Source organism: Heterocephalus glaber, unplaced genomic scaffold (assembly GCF_053883595.1).
Source record: "Heterocephalus glaber isolate CG9 unplaced genomic scaffold, H.glaber_assembly_v1.0 deba00001572, whole genome shotgun sequence".
NCBI classification, from domain to species: Eukaryota; Metazoa; Chordata; class Mammalia; order Rodentia; family Bathyergidae; genus Heterocephalus; species Heterocephalus glaber.
The window spans coordinates 8,841,716-8,862,778 of NW_028258357.1; the positions used below are offsets into that span (position 1 = coordinate 8,841,716).

The 21,063-nt window shown below is 37.0% G+C and overlaps 1 long non-coding RNA gene across 3 annotated transcripts in view; it reads left to right on the plus strand.

Moving 5' to 3' along the window:
- The window catches only part of LOC147823564 (uncharacterized), a 56,967-nt gene extending 37,819 nt beyond the window's left edge, over positions 1-19,148 (plus strand). Inside the window, exons 3-5 of one of the 3 annotated variants that reach the window (XR_015443521.1) lie at positions 9,858-10,147; positions 14,382-14,539; positions 16,191-19,148. This is a non-coding gene — a long non-coding RNA (uncharacterized LOC147823564). The remainder of the gene's footprint in view (positions 1-9,857; positions 10,148-14,381; positions 14,540-16,190) is intronic. The other 2 variants (XR_015443519.1, XR_015443520.1) reach the window with 2 other exon arrangements.
- The last annotated feature ends 1,915 nt before the right edge of the window (positions 19,149-21,063 follow it).

The window sequence follows — 21,063 nt, forward strand, 5'->3', positions numbered from 1 at the left end:
ACAAAGTTCCTAAGGTGCTCTTTGTCATGAAAGTATCTTATTCATCCATTTTGAAAGATAGTTTTGCAGGGTACATCAATCTGGGTTGGAGGCTGTTTTCTTTTAGGGCTTGGAATATGTCACTCCAAGCTCTTCTTGCCTTGATGGTTTGTGTTGAGAAGTCTGCTGTGATTCTGATGGGCTTTCCTTTGTATGTGATTTGTTTCTTTTCTCTCACTGCTTGGAGAACTTTGTTCTTCTGTTGAGTTTCTGGAATCTTAACAATTATATGCCTATGTGTAGATTTTTTTTGATCAAGGCTATTTGGAGTCCTATATGCCTCACTTATCTGTATGTCAAGTTCTTTTCCCCTGCTTGGGATGTTTTCTGCCATTATTTCTGTGAAGAGATTTTTTATGTCACCTGCACTCTCTCCTGTTTCTTCATTGAGCCCAATCAGTCTTATGTTATTCTTTTTTGCATCATCTAGCAGCTGCTGGATTGATTTCTCATGTTCTCTTATAATTCTGAAGCAATTTTTCTTTTCCTGGTCACTAATTGCAATCTTATCTTCTATATCTGAAATTCTGTCCTCACATTGGCTCCTTCTGCTGTGTAGACTTTCAATGGAGTTTTTCATGTCCTGGAAATCTATTTGCATGTGTTTTATGGATTCCATTTGTTTCTTATGTTGGGATTCCATCATGTTCCTGAGCTCCTCTCTAGATTTATTAATCATGTCTTGCACTAGGGGTGCAATTTCTCCTGTTATCTGAGAAATTATTTCTGATTTCATTTTTTCCAGATCCTCTTTTGTTGCCAGTTCAGTGGGTCCAGGTGGTTGAGTATCAGAGTGTTCCATCTCTTTTCCCTTTGGGGTTGCTGTAGGTGATCTGGAAGTCTGGTTTTGAGACTTATTTATGTGTTTTCTCATTTCGACTGGGGTGGGGGGCTGTTAGTGCCTGCACGGATTACATCCTCTGAGCTGGGTGAGGTGGCACAGGGGTGGGGAGCAGCAGTAGGGATGGTGACCCAAAAGCCCTTTCCTGTGGGCTGGGAGCAGCCGGAGGGATGGTGGCTGGGAAACCCCTTCCTCTGGACCAGGAGCAGTGGGATGGTGGCTCAGAAGCCCCTCCCTCTGGACCGGGAGTGGTGGGAGGGATGGTGGCCTGGAAGTCCCTTCCTCTGGGCCAGGGGCAGCAGGACAGAAGGTGGCCCAAAAGCCCTTTCCTCTGGGCTGAGAGCAGCGGGAGGGCTGGTGACTGGGAAGCCCCTTCCTCTGGACCAGGAGCAGTGAGACAATGGCTCAGAAGCCCCTACCTCTGGGCCAGGAACAATGGGACTCAGTACCTTGGTCTGGTGGTCTGGTGTCCTCTGTGTCTTTGTAGTGTGGAATCAGGTGGCTGCCTATCTGCAGCGGGGTGATTCAGTGTCTTCCATGTGACTCGGGACCTTGGTCTCAGTAGTTTTTTATCAGCTTACTGAGACACAGTAAGGCAAAACATTCTGGGTGACCTTGCAGACCATGTGGTGCATGCATGGTTTTCTATACTGATTCATTATTGTGATGAAGCCCCATGCTGCACCTGCACTAAACAATGGGATCATGCCCACAGGTGCCCTCAGATGCCTGGGCTTTGACATTTCTCACAGTGGCCCTGAATAGCATTCCAATCATTTTCATTATATTATTTATGGTATTTCTTTCTTTCTTTATTTTGTATTTCTTTACTTGTCTATCTGATGGATCATGGAGAGATGTACTGAAGTCTCCTAAGATTCGTATGCTTGTGTCTATTTTTCTTGTATATTTCCTGTAACTTTTGCTCTATGAATATTATTCTTGTTACTTGGCTATGTTAACTGTTATGTCTTCATTGGGAAATTTACACTTAAGTTCTATGTTTTGGCAGTGAAGCTCAGCTGGTCCCAGCACCCGAAAGGAAGGTCCTCCACTGCCATCCCAGGCTCCTAGGGCCAAGAAGGTGAGCTGATCCCAGCACCTGGAAGGAAGCTTCCCACCTCCATCCCAGGCTCCTAGGGCAGTGAAGCTCAGGCGGTCCCAGCACCCAGAAGAAAGCTCCCCTGCTGCCATCCCAAGCTCCTAGGGCACAGAAGATGAGCTGAGTGGGTGCCAGTAGCACCCCCCCCCGTGGAAATGAGAAGACACATAAACAAGCCTCAAAAACAGACTTCCAGATCACCTTCAGCAACCTCAAAGGGAAATGAGATGGAACAATCTGGTACTCAAACACGTGGACTCTCTGAACTGGCAACAAAAGAGGATCTGGGAAAAATGAAATCAGAAATAATTACTCAGGTAACAGCAAAGATTTTGCTCATGGTGCAAGACATGATTAATAAATCTAGAGAGGACACAGATAAAAAAATAGAGGATCTGAGGAACATGATGGAATCCCAACATAGGAAACAAATGGAATCCATAAAACAGATACAAACAGATTTCCAAGAGATTAAAAACTCTACTGAAAGTCTGCACAGCAGAATGAACCAATGTGAGGATAGAATTTTACATATAGAAGATAAGATTGCAATTAGTGAGGAGGAAAAGAAAAATTGCTTTAAAATTGTAAGGGAACATGAGAAATCAATCCAGCAGCTGCTAGACAATGCAAAGAAGAATAACATAAGACTGATTGGAGTCAATGAAGAAAGAGGAGAGAGTGCAGGTGGCATAAAAAAACTGTTCACAGAAGTGATGGCAGAAAACTTCCCAAGGAGGGGAAAAGAACTTGACATACAGATAAATGAGGCATATAGGACTCCAGCTAGGCTTAATCAAAAGAAATCTACACATAGTCATATAATAGTTAGGATTCCAGAAATCCAACAGAAGAACAAAATTCTACAAATAGTGAGAGAAAAGAAACAAATCACATACAAAGGAAAGCCCATCAGAATCACAGCAGACTTCTCAATGCAAACCCTCAAGGCAAGAAGAGCTTGGAGTGATGTATTTCAAGCCCTAAAGGAAAACAGTCTCCAACCCAGATTGATGTACCCTGCAAAACTATCTTTCAAAATTGATGGAGAAATAAGATGCTTTCATGATAAAGAGCACCTCAGGAACTTCATGAATACCAAACCGGCACTCCAAAAAATTTTAGACAATACCCTAGGAAAAGCCAATGAGGATCACAACCCCAGGAAACCCAGCAGAATGAATCCATTGAGTGTGACAAATTAAACATAAAGGGAGAGAATCCAACAAAAAGAAAAAGTCATGACAAGGCTTTTAAAACTTTTGACTTCATCTCCCTAATAAGTGTATAGTTCAATCTTATTATTGTACTGATTAGTATTTTTCTGATTCTAGAATTGCACACCATTCCTTGTGCTATACTGGCTATTTATCATCTTCTTATGTCTACATTTTAATTGGGTTGTCTATTAATGAGCTCTCAGAATTCTTTATATATTCTGCTCATAGGTTATATGCATTGTAAATATGGTCTGTTTAAGGACTACTTTTCATTTTAATGATATCATTTAAAGTTCTAAATTTTGATGGAATCTCATCAATTTTTTTTCTTTTATACATCATGTTTTTTGTATCATAGGTAGTTCTTGCCTACCCTGCATTCATAAATATTTTCCCTTACAATTTCTTCTTAAAGTTTTATACTTTTAGGCTCTCTTATTTAGGTTCATAGAACCCTTCAAGTTATTTTCATGTATGGAAATAAAGGGTTGAAGTTAATTTTTTATATACAGATACCAGGTGTTCTAGTGCCATTTGCTGAAGACACTATCTCTTCCTTGGCTCTTGAATTGAGTTTATATTCTATAAAATGCTAATGATAAATAATCTTTCAAAACTCAGTGGACCATATATGTGTGGTTCTATTTCTAGATTCTCTGTTTTATTGCAATGATCTATATGTCTTTCCTTACACCAACACTGCCTTGATTACTGTAGCTTTAGAAGAAGTCTTAAAATTAGGTGCTAAACATCTTCCAACACTGTTTTTGTTTTTAATTTTTCTAGGTCCTTTGTACTCTTACATAACTTTAAAATTTCAATATCCAGTTCTTCATTTATAGCAAGTGTACACAAACCTGAATTTTTATATATAGCTTGTGTTTTCTAATCCTGCTAAATTCAAGTAAGTGTTCTAGGGGCTCCTAGAGATTTCTTAGTATTTTCTCTGTAGATGATCATTTCATCTACATATAAAGATTTTGCTTCTGCCGTGCCAATCCTATACTACTTGTGTCATTTTATTGCCAGACTATTTTGGTGGGGCCTAGGTTTCAAAGCTCAATGGACAGATAAAGAGTAAGCATATCTGCCCTTTTTCCCCACCTTAAGGAGAAAGCATTGTATCTTCTCCATTCATATAAGGTGTTCTCGCTGGAAGTATGGAGTACATGTCTTTAATCTGTTGAGAAGTTTCTGTTTTACTTCTAGGCTCCTGATAGCTTTTACCATGAACAGCTGTAGAATTTAGTCCAGTACTTTTCCGCCAACTACTGACAGGATCATATAGCTTTTTCCTTTCCTCTGTTAAAATGATGACTTTTGGGGGTGGATCTTCCAATGCTGAACCAACACTGCCATCCCTATAACAAAACCACTTTCTACATCCTGCCAGATCTGACTTCTAATAGTTTGTTTTGTTAAACAAATTTCTATCTATTTTCATACTTTTTTCTTCTATTATCTTTATCCAATTTTAGGATTAGCACAATGTTGAGTTCCTAAAATGAGGGGAGAAGTGTTCCTTCTTTTTTCTGCTTTAAATGTTTGATATAATTTATCAGTTAAAATGTTTATGAGCCTGCTGTTGTCATATAGGTAGGTTTTCAAGCTAGGAATATACTTTCTTTAATAGGTGCTATTCAAATTTTATATTTCCTGCAGAGTTAGTTTCATTAATTTGTCTTCCAAGGTACTTCTTAGAAGTTGTCAAATTTATTTCAAAAAGATTTTTGTAATATGCTTTCTATATCCTTTTCAATTCTGTAAAATCTGTGGTAATGTCTCCTAGATCTTAATATTGTAATTTAATAAATGTGTAACTGATATTGTGTAACAGGAAGAAAAGGTCTAAAAGAGCAGGGGAATTGGGAGGGGTAGGAGAAGGGAAAAAAGGGAAAGGAAAAAATATAAGAGGAAAAAAATGGAAACAAGGGCTTTGCAAATAGGGAAGGGTGGGGAAGGGAAGGGGAAAAAAAAAAAGAACTAAGAGACTCATGTAATGGTACAAGATCCCAATGATGAATGTGTCTGTATTGGATACCTAAAATGTACCAATAAAGTTAATGGGGGGGAAAAAAAGAAAAAATAAGTTCTATTTTTTGTTTTACTTAATGCTATTTTTCCTGGAACTCTACATTGTCTGATTTAAAGATTGTGAGATATACTTCACATTGATTTGTTTTGTATATCTATGACTAACCTTTTATTTTCAGCTCTTTCAGTCACTTTACGTTAGGTTTTTTGTTGTACTTGACATGGAGTTGAGTTTTACTTTGCGGTTCAATCTGGAAAGATTTTCCTTATCACAGATGAATCAAATTGATTTATATTTACTAATATTATTATAGATAGCTAAGTTAGGTAGAAATATTATAGGCAGTCAGACAGGGATAGGCCCTTGAGGGAGTCAGTGCAGAAGATAAGAACACATCAAAAATTGGCTGGAGGTGCATCTGAAGATTAATCTCACAATGGCCAAATTTACTTACTTCCCTATGGAAGCTTGAGATTATTGATACCACCCTTTTGAGATTTCCCATATAAATAAATCATCATCTTATTAGCAGTGAGCCATCTTCTCCCACTCATTAAGACTAAGACTATTAAGACTAAGACTAAGACTATAGACTATAGACCAAGGATACTGATTTCATCCATATGCCCTTGCTACTATTGAATCAATATTAGCTAAATTACTATGCTTGTAATCATATTGGATGATTTTAATTTGATCCACATTGTACCCACCCCTTGTGACTTTGCTCTATAAAACTTTCTCAGAGAAGTGGGCTTGTTGGCAACCCATTTGGGATCTCTCCTGTCTCTCAGGAGATATCCCTATTCCCCAATAAGTTTTCCTACTCTTAACCTCTGTTGTTCCTTAGAATTCATTCTTTAACTTTAGGGAACATGAACTCAATGTACCTGACATCTAGCAGGTTGGAAGTTACATTTTATTTCCCCTATATCAATATGGTGGAAATGTTTGGCACTTGTTTTACTGGATTATTATTATCATTCTTCTTCTTCTTATTATTATTTTTGAAATAGGGTCTCACTATATAGTTCTGCTGGGCTTGAACTCACTATGTAGCCCAAGTTGGCCTCAAACTCACGGCATTCTTCCTGCCTCAATCTCCTGAGTGCTAGGATTACAGGCATACACCATCATGCCCAGGCATTACTGTATTAATTTCTGTCATGCTTCTGGTTTATAATTTTTTTTAAAAGTCTATTACCACATGGTCTGTTTGGTTTATCTCCTTGCTTGTTTTCAGTATGAAGCTTTTCTGGTATTTGAATAGGTTTATATTTTTATTTTACCATTTTCACAATTATAATTAGTCTTAATCTTCAGCTTTATTAATTTCTTTGTAAGAATAATGAAAAGGTAGTTTATTATCCTTTTCTCTTTTAATACTTTCCCAAATTTAGTCAATTAACTTTCTTAATGTTGAGTTTTGTATAATTGTATATAAGTCGGTTCAAAATAGCATTTGAATCTAGGCTCTTGCAGATGGAAGAGCTTACTAGCCTACTGAAATTTGTTCCAATTTTACTTTCATTTCTTTTTAAAATTTTTTTTTACATTTTGGTTTTGTGAGACAGGATCTTACTATGTAGGTTAGGCTGGTCTTGAACTCACTACATAGCCCAGGCTGGCCTTGAACTCATGGTGATCTTCCTGTATCCTAAATCCCGAGGGCTGGGATTCATTTTTTTTTTTTTTTTCTTTTTTCAGTTGAATTCTTCTTTCTTTGTTTGCCTTACATCATTCACATTATATTTCTTCACCATAAACTTTAATTGTGTTAATCTTAATTGTATAGTAATATTTTCAGTGATTGTTACTAGTCCTTTTGCTGTAGTTTCCATAGTTATCTCTTGGTTGGTTGAAATTTTTCTTCTAGTACTTCCTCTGAGAAGTATTCATGGCAACAATATTCTATGAATTCTTGCACATTCAAAATCGCCTGTAATTTATATTTCTTTAGGACAGTTTGACTGCATGTAGAATTCTTTTTATTTATTTGTTTATTTATTTTTTTGTAGAATTCTTGATTCACCTATTGAGTATTTTACAGGTATTGTTCCATTGTTTCTGCTATCAACAATCAATTTGACAAAATATTACTCCAATATGATTTCTTTCCTTTATAATTAGTGTGATTTTTTTGTTGTCTAATTCTGTCTTTATTTCAAGTATTAAAAATTTTATTAGGATAGTAAATTGGCCATTCTGGGTCAATTGTCTCTGTTAGGGCACAGTATGTCTTTGTAATATAAAGATTTAAATCCACATTTTAAGAAAATTTCTTGTATTACAACAATAAATTTTTAAAATTTTTGTATTTGTCTTTTTGAATACCCCTTTTATGCAAACATTGGAATTCCTTAATTTTCATTTCTCTTGCTTTATCTCTAATTTCTTTGTCTTTTATTTCCATTCTTTTTTTTTTTTTTGCTTTCTTACCTGAATGTGCCTTATCATATTTTTGTTATGTTCATTTTCTTTGACCAGTTCCATTTTATATTCATTTCCTTGGTGGTTGTTTTTAGAAGTAGGGGTTGAACCTAGGACCCTGTGCATGCTAAGCATGTGGTCTACTGTTGATCTATGCTAGCAGCCCTCAGTTTTAGATTTATTTTTATCATGATTTTTGAATATACTTTTTTCCTGACTCAGACAGCATGACTAGAGTTGGTAAGGAAGAGATAAAGTATGCAGAAAGGCAGCACCATGGAAAAAAATGGTAGAAGTTGGGTTAGAATAGTCAGGCAGGAGCTGGATCATGTAAGCCTGAGGCTATGCCAAGGAATTTAAACTTTCTTTCAAATGTGATAGGAGCCAGTTGAGGATCTGGAGATTTTTAGCTTAGGTTTAATAAGTGAGCAAACAGTTAAGTTATATAAAGAAACATGGCAGAGAAAATATGATAATGGGGCAAAATCTCTCTGAAAAAACAGGTACATTTGAGCAGAGATCTAATGCATGTGCAATACCCACCCACATAAATGCCAGGGTGAGAACATTCCTGGGTAGAGGTAATAACAAATAAAAGATTGGAGACCATAAAGAGCTTGATTGGAGGAACAGAAAGAAGGTTGGTACATGGGCAAAAAGGAAAATAGTACAAGATGAGGCTGGGGATCTGGCATAGATGGCAAAGGCACAGTTTGGAGGTTTGGAGGTTTGGAATGGGAAAGGCCAGTTCAGGGGTTTTATTCCAGAGTCCATTTAGGAAATTACAGCTTGGATTAGATAATGACAGTGCAGATAGAAAAAGATGAACTTGATATATATACTGAAAGTTGGATTAACTCTACTTCTAATGGACTTGAAAAGAGGAATAAAAGAAGGAAAATATCAAAGATAATGTATAATGCAAACATTTAAGATTTTTTGAACATAAATTTGTTATATGACTTTGAGTCAAAAGAATTCATCCTTAAACATTTGGCTTAATATAGTGGGAAGGAAGTTGGAGTCTACTGGATGTTAACAAGGACACAAATGTGTTAAAACTAACTATGGGATAGGCATTTCACATATGGTGTCTCTTATTGTGCATGGGACTCTTATTCATGCAACAAATATTTGAACACCAGGCAACTTCTTAGCTACTGAAGACACAGCAATTGAGTATACAACATGAAAAGCCTAGATTTCCTGCTCATGTGAAGTTTACAAATTGGTGAAAGTTTTCATTTCTTAATACCCTGTAGTACCTAGATATTATTTTTCACTTTTCAGATGAAATTTTGAGGCTAACAATGCATAAGTGATTTTTCCAATGTCATATGAAGGGATAGGTCCTGGATTCTAATGTTCTATTGATTCCATTAGTTCAGATTGGAAATAGACCTGTGTACCTATGCATATAAACCTATGTAGATAATCTAAGAAATGAAAGGTTTTTTGTTTTGTTTTTAATTAGACTGCTTTTCAATTTTGCTTTGCTCATTCTTGTTTAATTTAAATTAATATTTAATTTTGGCTTTTGCAATTACAGGATGCTGATAACAACATTCTCAATTAGGATTGAAGAAGTGTACCTAACACACAGGAAAACAGTTCCCTACCGCCAAAGTGCCTCAATTTATGTAAAACAGAGATTTTCTTCACTGTCAGGTTTCCTGCCTCTCACTTCACTCCCACAGCTATGCACTTGAATATTCAGTAGCAAGGTTAGAAGGAGGAGCCGATTATTTTGGGAGGGTGACTTTCTGCTCACTTTTCACTCTGCAGTGGAGGCAAAACACTTAGTAAGTAAAAACAGAGATTACTGAGATGTTCGAGTTCTGAAACTTCCAATAGAAAATACATTTATAATGAATTATCTTAAATTAAATTTTAATGGCCTCTAAATTGTATATAAAGTACTAGCATAGAAGCAGTCTCCTGTGCAGATAAACATCATTAGTGTGTAAGTAGGAAAACTTCTTTGGCTTCTATTTCCCTTGGGTTTTCTAACTGCTCCATGGATGCTTTTCTGCCTAACGTGAATGCCAATATGCCATTCTTTTTGACTACCCCAGTGAGCTGCCAGTGTTAATAGCTGGCTTTTGACTTGTAGCTTTTGGAAAGCCAATGACAAAGATCCTCCTCGGCTGAGGTGAAACCTTACCTGCCACTGCATATGCTCAATTCTAGCTGCGCCTCGTGATCCTTCAACTCACAGGAAATCGTTGGAGGGATGGAAAGGACAGGACCACCTCCACAGCAGAGCAAGTTCCCAGCTCCATCACATCAGTGAGATGAGCACTGACACCATGTACTGACAGCTCTGTGGAAACCAAGCACTGCTGCGAATCAGCACACAGCTGCTTGGAAGCCTGGTGTAACCCCACACAGTGTGGAGTTTTCAACTTGTTCTTCTACTTGGAGTAGAAACTTCTTTCTATCAAATGGACTCTCCGGATTAATTGGCAGTGTGTGACCAGGTTGGTAGAGAACGTGGAGTCTTTCCTTTACCACTTGAGTTCTCACAGAACCATTACAGGAACATGGCCCTGTGGTCAGCTCACTGCTACCATCTATGCCAGTCTAAATTGTCACAGCCCCAGTAGCCTGGGCCAGAACAGCTGTGTGGACAGCCTATGTGGTCATACCAACTCTCAGTAAAAGACAAGCCTGCCAAACCCCAGAAAACTTGGGAGTTTCGTCAGCTTCATGCTTTCCCACTAGGCTCTGGGAAGAAAGAAGGTACAGAGAGACATGTGTTCATGGGAGTCAGTGTAATCCTGGTTGGAACATTTTCTGTTTTTGCCAGATTGGTTTTCTGAGCAACTGCTTTTTATGAAGATGCTTTTGTTTAAAATACATTTGGTCTCGTGCTCGCTTTGGCAGCACATATACTAAATCCGTTTGGTCTCTAAAACAAAATAGAGCATAAAAAATAAACAATAAAAGCTCTCAATTGAAGCCTACAGATCACATTGTTTACTTAGCCAAATACATTAATATCCTTCAAATTTCACATCTGTTTTATGGAGGGTGCTCTACAAATGCCAAGCACCTGTTTTCAAGTTGGAAGTGGGCCGTTAGAGGATTCGGGCTGGGGACACGGCCGTTTGCTATCAGTCACAACTGTGTGTTTACTGCTTGCCTTGCCTCTTACCCTGCCATCTTGGGCAAATTACTGGATTTTGCTAGGTTTCTGTTTCCTCATCTGGAGAATGCATGTAATTATTCTGAAGAACTTGTCACATTGGATTGTTGAGAGAACTGAGATCATGTGTACAAAATACTTAGAATGCTACTAGTTACATAACAAGGCTGGAAATAAGTGCCCGCAGGAATGGTGTTATGAGGCTGATAATGCCACTGCTTTGTTGTTCCCCCTACTTGTGCAGAGTGAAAACCACCGAGAGAGTAAAGTGTATGGGCATATGAGAATTTAGTCATTAGGCCAATTTAAAGAGAGAAAAAAGTAGATCAATGAATATATAAGGTCTTTTGCATCTATAATGCAGCAAATGGATTTTAGCAAGGATTTGATAAGTGTTCAAGGTATTTTTGAGTGAAATACTCAAAGGTATGAATATTACTACTTTTTTTCTGGACCATATTAAATTGAACAAGTCAACTTGGTTTGTGTGTGTATGTGCGTGTGTTTTACTTACATTGTGAATTTACTTTTCTTGCAGCTCATATTTATTGATGACTCTGAAGAAGAGATATGCTGCATTATTATGTGATTCTAAAACAGGTGGAATGGTGTTAATATTATCACATGACTTCAGGTTTTAGGATGATTTTAATATCAATAATGAGTGTATTCTTACTGTTGCCACAATACACACTGTTAGAATTCAAGAGAAATTTATATGATAATTTATTTCTATACTGATTAAGGGAAAAAAATCTCTTAAAATATCAAATTGACCAGTTATTAAACTTTTTAGTAAAAAAAATGCTCCTAGTATTTTTTGATGTTCTTGTATTATGAATCTTTTGTGAAACTTTAGAATTAGAAACATAACAAAAAAAAGAAAAAGGAAGAAAGAAAGAAAGAACCAAACTTGTCCCTGGGGATCTATCTTCTTTGAGAAAATTATCCAGCACCAACATTGGTACTTCAGTTTGCAAGAACTGATAAAATTCTCCTTCTTGTGGCTAAAATTTGTCTCTTACTAGCTGTACAATACCAGACTGGTGGCTTTGCTCTCTAGCTCTATTCCTAGTCCTTTATTGGAATAATCCATTCTGACTTTGGCCTGCTGCCATCCAGTTTGACATATGCACAAATCCGAGTAAAAACACTGCAGGAAACATTAGGAGAAGTTTTAGTTGCCAAACATTCACTAGTGGGCATTTCAGACTGTCTCCTAACTTTTGATTACTTGAGTGTTACTGACCAATTCAAGAACTAATCATCTGCCACTTTTCACATTATTAGTTATAAATTGAGAATTGATGTTTTATCCTGACGTATTCCTGACAAAATTGGCCAGTTATTTTTTCTCCCTTATGAGCTAAAATGTCTTTTTAATTAAAGGACAACTTGAAGATGGAAACTACCAACTCATAGACTGGTGGAGCTAGTGCTTTGTCTCTGCCACTGTTATTCAGAACAAAAAAACTTTCATAGGGTGTTTGTTAAGCAGGATGTACCAGTGCCACTGCTGGCCCAGGCTGCCATAACAAACTGCAAAGAGAATTTCTTTTGGAGCTTGCAAAACAAGGACATTCATGAGGCAATGGGCTAGGATGCCTTCAGATGGGAGGGCAGTATGGAAGGTATAAGAGTGACTCAGAACAAATAATATTTTATAATCATTCTTACTTCCCTCCATTGCCTGAAATTTTATACAGATGAGAGCAGATTAAGCTTTAAGATAACTGAAAGGAGAAAAATCAGTTACATTAATGAATGAGTAGGATTACACGACTTTCTATACCTCCATAGTTATTTTTTTAAACTTGTAGTTTACTATAACACATTTCACTTTATAATTAAGCCTCTTGACACACCTGTCTTTTCTGTTAGACAGCATATTGTAGTTCAAGAGGCTGGAGAATAGCCTCCTTTGTTTGGCATCCCAGCTGTGGCTTAGCACAGCTGAGCAAGGGTTTGCAATGCTCAGTGAGGGTGTGTGGGTTGTAGGAGTTGAGTAGGAAGTATCAACCCTTGGCCTTGGTCATGGTGGAAGTTAGATATTTTTGGTCAAAGTCTCTGAATGAAACCTCTAGCACACATTTACAACCTTTCTCACTTCTTCATCAGATATCCTTCTCTCAGCCTCCTCTCCACATATATCAGGATATTTTGAGCCGTCAGATCAATGTATTCATTTACATTTTTCATATTTTAGTGGCACAGACTCCAAGATTCAGGACAAGGGCCGAATATGAGGGCTTAGATAGGACCAGAAAGAGCAGTTGAGAAGTACAGGACAAGAGAAGAGAGAATCAGCTTTTCCAGGGATTGGTTGTTGAAGCAGGTAAGAAGAAACAGATGGAGGACCTTACACACACACACACACACACACACACACACAGACACACACACACACATGCACACACGCACACACACACACACAAACATGCATACCAGCATTCTAGGCCAAGAGTCCCTCTGCCGGCATGTTCATTGACTTGGCTTCTTTGTCTCCGTTCTCCCCCCAGCCTTTAGAATAAGACTGAGTGGGGGCCGGGGATTTAGCTCAGTGGTTTGGCTGCCTACTGTGCAAGCTCAAGGACCCGAGTTCAATCCCTGGTACCAAAAAAAAAAAAAAAAAAAAAAAAAAAAAAAAAGAATAAGACTGATTTAATTTGTGCTTTCTTTGCAGGATTATTTTTTAAAAAATATTTATTTAAAAAATAAAGACCCTACAGTTTATTCCAGAGTCTTCAGAGACAGCAACAGCATGTTTCATTTATAAAGTGCTTACTTACTTATATTTATTGTAACTGTTAGTAGTGGTAGAGGAAAAGAATTTTTAGAATCTGGTAACTTTTATGCTAAATAGGCAATCTTCAGCTGCCAGATGAATAGCTTCTTTATTCTTTTAAGTTTCACTCCTCAAACCAACTATTTTCTGTGTTCCTTTTTCCTTAAAACTTTTTTATGAAGGAAGTGAGGGTTGGGAGAAGACCAGGTAAAAAACAATACAGATTGATAAGTTATACATCTTTGTATAAAGCTGTTTAAGGATAAAGGGGTCCATGGACTTCTATGAGATGTAAACCGTGCATGAATGAATAAACAATGACATGTGGTTGCTCTGGTGAGAAATATCTGTTACTATGTAATGAAATAGAAATCCTATTGTTTGGAAATAGATCCTTACGTGATCCTAAAGATTTATTACTAAGTACTTATTTATAGGCAGAAAGTTTTAGGGTTCAGTTTAGAAATTTTATTTTGGTCAATATAATAATCAGCTGATTTTTATTGTATTAAATATTGTTTTGAAAGAAAGGAAAGGAAATATGTAACTTAATACAGAAACAGTAGTAAATTCTGTAACTCAGACAATAATGAAACTATTATCACATATTAATCTTTCCTACATAGTTGCCAAAAACCCTCCACTTTAAATGTTTAAAGATTGTGATTCTTTTCAAGTAAATCAGACAGTGTCCAGTTCTAATTGTAAGTGACCTTCCTACTCCTCTCGAGTAATAGTTTCTTTTTCTTTTTCTGTTTTGTTTTTCTGTATGTTTGTGTAGTCCAGGCTGGGCTTGATCTCACTGTGTAGCACAGACTGGCCTCCCACTTCCAGTGATCCTCCTGCCTCAGCCTCCCGAGTGTTGGAATTACAGGCCTGCACCAACTAGCCAGAGTAAGAGTTTCTAAACCTTCTCTTCAGACATTTGGTGAAGGAGAAGTAAGTTGCTACACATGCTATTTAGAAATGGTAGGATATCTTCACTGGAATACAGTGAACCGTAATTTGTAATTGATTATGGTTTTTTTTAAGTGAAAGAAAAGTTCACATGAGAGATTTTACATGGTACACTTCCTGTGAGTTCTAAAACAATTGCTGGTATCAGAATATATCTCCTGGAGTCAGTTTATTTTCAACTTAGCTTTTTCTTGCTACATTAACAATAAACACTTTTGTTACTGATCAGTTAAATCATAATAATAATGCTGCTAAAGAGGCAATGAGTACTGCACATAGATAGATGGACAGACAGACACATGTACCAAAAGTCACAGGCCCAGATGTTTACTAATCTATTGTCCTTCAGTTTAAGGTCCAAAAGTTGCTAAGTTTGGAAAGTACCGCACTATTCCAAGACCATTCTAAGTGTTTTAAAAGCAAGAGTGGTGGGTCTTATAATTTAGGAAGACTTTCTGAATAAGAATATTTAAATAACAAATTATGGATATTTCTCACTCAATAAGAAATACATAAATGTACTAGGACAAAAGTATTTTCAATCATTAAGGATTTTAGAATTTCAATTCCACTTCAGATAAAATAAGATACAAAAAGCAGTAGTAACTGTATTGGGGTCTTCCATGGTTGGGGGCTTACTATATTCTAGGCTCTCCATGATCTCTTACTATGCATTTTTCACAAGATGACTGTGAATTTGGAGTTAATAAGTCTGATTTTACAAAGGGAGATATAGATCCAAGAAGGATCAGTACTAAATTTGAACTGAGCTTCATTTCATTCTAAGTCTGTGATGTAGTTTCAGAATTGTGGCTCTAAAATAGCACAGGCAGTTATGCCCTATTTACTGAACTATTTGTGTTTTAACTAAGTTTGTTATAAGGTGCATTTTTCTGAAGGCAACTGTACATTCCCGAGTTGATGTTATACTGCCTGAGATTGGCTGCGTACAAGTTTTATAAGGGCTGGGACCATATGTTTTCTTTTTTTCATTGCACACTTAATTCCTAGCAGATAGAGTGTTTTCAATAAGTATTTGTTGAATGAATTAACTGTGGGTAAAAATTAATTTTTCCTTTGGTACCGGGGATCAAACTCAGGTCCTTGTGCTTGCGAGGCAAGCGGTGGAACCACTGAGCTAAATCCCCGGCCCTATACTAAGAATTTTAAATGTCATATAACTTCTCAGCATCGACAGTGATAGGCCATTATTAATTGCTACTTTTTTTTTTTTTGGCACCAGGGATTGAACTTGGGACCTTGTGCTTGTAAGACAGGCAGCAGAACCACTGAGCTAAATCCCGGCCCTTTAATTGCTACTTTTGATTAAAGCTTCTGTCCTTATTGATACTTTAGATAGGATTTATTGAAGCTAGAGAAGTGCTAATCACTTTTGACATTTAGCTACAACCTATAAATGAGAAGATTAGTGGAATAACACAAATGATTGTTACCAGAAGAATATATTAATTAGCTACATCCTCTAGATTCCCCAAGTTCTGGGAGATATTGTGAACTTTTCACCAGTTTGAGTCTGTCAAACTAATTTTGATTCAGTATCATATATTTACATTACATGTGGTTTGGTAATAAATTGTTCACATTCATCCTTTTTTTCTTTTGTCTTTTTCAGTGTTTGGAATTGAACTCAGAGCCTCACACATACTAAGCAAGCTGGCTGTCACTGAGCTCCATTCCCAGCCCAGTTCATGAGCATCTTTTTTCTTTTTTGGTACTGGGGATTGAACTAGGGTTCTTGCGCTTGCGCAGCAGGCAGTGAAACCACTGAGTTAAATCCCCAGCATCATGAGCATCTTAAATGAGCTCACCTTTTCAAACATGAACACCTGTGTTTCTTTTATTGCTCAAACTTGCATATATAAGAGATTTTAAGGAAGTACAAAGAGAAGTGAGGTTCCGTGACAATTAATTCTAATGTTAGCTCCAGAAAGAGAAATTTTCTATTTCTCAAAGTCAGTGGGGAAGTAAACATTTACTAAATATCCAAAGGGTGAACTACATAAGGCTCTTGAATGAGAATAATCTTCAAGATTATAGTGTGTCAGCCAAGTACTCATTTTCCTACATCACTCAAAAAGGAAGATTTATCTATGGTGCCTTCCCAAATAGCTGATTAAAATACTTAACACTAATTCACCTTTTAACTAAAGATGAAATAATTGAATGGAGAATTTATGAAGAACTCTTCTAAAGTTTAGATTACACAATTGATTAGCATTCCCATTCTTACTGTTGGGGTGTAAACAAACAAGAAATTATTAAAAAATCTCTTCCTATAAAAATCCAAGTGCTATGTAAATTTTATGTCTGCTGTGTGTTTGAGTCATTTATTGAGTGCCTACTATGAAACTATGGGGCAAGAGAAATGAAAATTCTATAAAACTCTCTAATGCCCCTGTAAATATGATCATGCTTTTTGAACATTTCTGCCCAAAAGAGGTTCTATGTTTTTCTAATGGAGTGGAAAACTGCCTTATTTTCTGCTTCTCTTTGTGTCTACTCAACTAGTTGGACCTATTACAAATTGCTTACCAAGTACAAGATGTTTCAAGGAGTTGTCTCTTCTGAACCTCTCAACCAACAAACTTACATTAACCATAGAGTATGATGTGGCAGGAAAAGAAGAGTTTGGAATCAAATGTATCACAGTTTAAATTCTATTCTTTTACTAACTGATCTCTTGGAAAAATCTCTTAACTCCAGTGAAACTCAGTTTTCTTATCTATAAAATAAGTTCTTTTTTCCTCTTCTTTTCTCATAGGGTTCATGGAGGATTAAAATGAAAAAAAAAATGATGTGCAAAGTACACAGCTCAATCTTTGGCATGTGTTAGTAACTCTCCAAATATCCTTGCCCTCCGTGTTCCTCCCTATATTAGGGTAGGGGTTAAGAGGAAGATGAAAGAGAGAGAGAAGGGAAGAGAGAAGAAGAATTGAGAAGAAAGAAGGGAATTGAATCATTGGAAACTGCTGGCAACTCTGCCCTTGCTTTTGAGCATACTCTGCACTTTACAATACAGCTCAAAACAGTTATTCTCTAATGAGGTTAATTATTATTATTATTATTTTTGGTACTGGGGATTGAACTCGGGACCTTGCCCTTGCAAGGTGGGTGCCAGAACCACTGAGCTAAATCCCCAGCCCAAATGAGGTTAATTATTAAAGACCTAATTAAAACATGGGCATCTGAAATGAACAGACATTTCTCAGACAAAGAAGTAAAAGTAGCAAATAAACATATGAAAAAATGTTCAACATCACTGGTCATTTGAGAGAAGCAGATGAAAACAAGGCTGAGATTCCATCTCACCCCAGAAGAATGGCTGTTATCAAGAAATCAACCAATAACAAGTGCTGGCGGGGGTGTGGGGAGAAAGGAACCCTTCTCCATTGTTGGTGGGAGTGCAGACTGGTGCAACCACTGTGGAAATCAGTATGGAGATACCTCAAAGAACTAGGGCTAGAGGTCCCATTTGACCCAGCTATTCCCCTACTGAGGATCTTCCAAAAAGAATTAAAAGAATCATATTACAGTGATACATGTGCACCCATGTTTATAGTGGCCCAGTTTGTAATAGCTAAACCTTGGAAACAGCCCAATTTCCCATCAACTGGAGACTGGATAAAGAAGATGTGGTTTTTTTTAAAAAAAAAAAATAAAATGGAGTACTACTCAGCCATAAAGAACAAGAAACTAGAGACATTTATAACTAAGTGGATGCACATTGAGGCCATACTCTTCAGTGAAATAAATAGGACACACATGTAAATATTGAATAGTTTCTCTGGTGTGAAAAACTAAAAGTGTAAATAAGGATCAAAATGTATAATCAAAATGGGCATGTTGACTACAGGAGACCGCAGCTCTCCCAAAGATTGTGTTTCTGAGATAAATGCGTGGGGCTCAGCAATATGTGTCTGTGGAGAAGGGGGCCTTTACTGGGGAGAATATAAGAGTGCTGAGGCTTGGGAATGTGATAGGGATCTAGCAGGTGTGATTCCCTGACATCCTGAATAAAGGAGCCTGAAAATGGACCATATGCCTTATTCTCATGTGTGCTAGGGGTTCTGAGAGGTAGAGGTTCTGCTGGGGTTTGAATATTTGTTCCTCCCTCATATTCATGTGGAACTTTAGTCTCCAGTGCAACAGTAGGAAGAAGGGAGGTCATTTGGAATCGATTAGGCCTTGAGGGATCCTTGCTCAAGGGTGAGCTCAGTGCCTTACAGGAGGACTGGTGGGAATTAGGTAGACTCTTTTGGCTCTTTTGCCCTTCTGCTATCTAAGCCCATGGCATTCTTCCCCACCAGAGGCCATAGCATTCAAGGAAGCAGAAAGCAGCCTTGGTCACACAGTGTACCAAACATTGCCTTGATCTCAGACCTTCCAGCCTCCAGAACTGTGAGAAATAAATTTATGATGTTGATAAATTACTTTTCCTCATATACTTTTTTGTAGCTGCACAAACAGTAAGGAGTGAAGTCAGGAAAAACTACTGAAATACTGAAACACGGTGGAAAGAAAGACAAGGAAATTTATAGTGAGTACCTCATAATTTGCCATTAGAGGTGATAGAGACCTTCACTGGGCCTGCCTTCATCCCAAGAGGAAATGAAGAGTGAAATCCAAAGGAGGGTGCCCCTTAGCTCCTTATTCATTTAGACTTGCTCATCTGATAGGCTACTTCACTTAATGGCTTCATTTAATGGTTTCCTTCCTCTGGAGTACTGCAGAGCAGTCTCTGCACATTTTTGACAGCACTTTCCTCCATGGAAGAATATCCATCTCCAAGTGTGCTCAGAGAAGCAGCTGTTCATAGATGTTATGTGAAAGCTATTTCTACCATCAGCCAGGTTTGGAAAATAGTGGGTGAACAAAAACAAATGTTTGTTTACAGTGATTTTTTTTCAAATCACTTAAAAATTAGTGTACTCAATGAATCTGCAAGAGATACACATAGTTTGAAGCTTTTCCCCTAGGTTTCTGATCGTAGTCCTCCACCCCTGGATTCTGGGGATCAAACCTGGGCTTCACATATGCAAAGCACAGGCTTTGCACTGAGCTACACCCCTGGCTCCCTGTCTTGGTTTTTATGCAATAGAAAACTTGTTCCATCTGACATAAGTCATAAGGAGAACTTATTGACTCATAGATAATGAAGCCCTGGCATGACTGAATCCAGAGGCCTCAAACGATGTCACCAGTGCTTGTCTCTCTACATCTCTTGGCTCAGGTTTCCTCTGGGTTGGCTTCATTTTTGTGCAGTCTTTCTTATGTGGTGGTCCTTGGCAGCTCCAAGCTTACATCATGCTTATGGTTATAAATATAAATTTTACTTTGGAAAAATCTCCACTAGGAAACAGAAGCGAATCATTTTGGAATTAGAAGTATTTAAATAGTAAACAATTAAATTAAAATGAGAAGAATATAAAATATAATTTCTGAATGCCCCGTGGTACCACTCTATGCTTTTTTAAGATACCATATAGTCACCTAGTGGGAGCTGCCCTTCAAAAACACTAATGTGTTTGAAAACTTCATTGGCTTTCCAATTCCCTGACGTTCCCCTCACCCCAAATGAGTGCTCTATAATACACAATGTTTTCTTATTGCTTTCAAAGTTTGTAGGGGCCACTTTGAATTAATGAAATAAGTTATCAATACATTGAGGTGAACATATAACTTATATTTATATATTCCATGTGATTTAAAATGGAATCTTTAAAACATCCAAGGCTATTACTCTCTATAACCTCTGACTATGAAACTAGTTTAATTGATTTTTCTTAGAGAACTACAGAAAATATATCTAGTCAAAAATTTTTATTAATTTTCAACTTGCGATAAATTTATGACTAGACTCCAGCTCTTTTTCACTGTGAATTACAGCATTCTTCATTAGCGTCCCAAATTGGTTCTAAATCAGCATCACCACACTTGTGGGGATTGCTGAGCAGTCAATATGAAAAAGGCTTTACTTTAATTGGTCCACTAGTAATCATTTTCATTTTCAAATGCATAATGGTAATGACTTTATTTTTATATAGGGGATATTTTGGGGGATTTTGATTTTTCTAATCTAAAGAAATGATTCTGGCAAGTAAGAAATTGAATTCCCGAAAGAATGCTAATTTCTTTTCTTATATATTTACATTGTCCTTATGGTCAGCTAGGAAGAGAACCATAATGAAAGCAAAATCATTAGAGATTTTTATAACTGGAATCTCAAACACTTCTGTTAATTCATTTTATGACACTACTTGATATTCACCGATGACCATATCTTAAGAGATTTCAAGATTCTTCAGCAGTTTCAGAGTCATTAAGAGACCATAGTACACTTAACTATAAAACAAGAACCAAATTCTGTATTTTTTCATTGCTTAAAAACTATTTATCTACATGAAACACGTATGTGTATCTTCTTTGAACTTTTGATCAAACAGAACACTCTGCAGGATAACAGTGAATTAAATGGATTTCTTTGT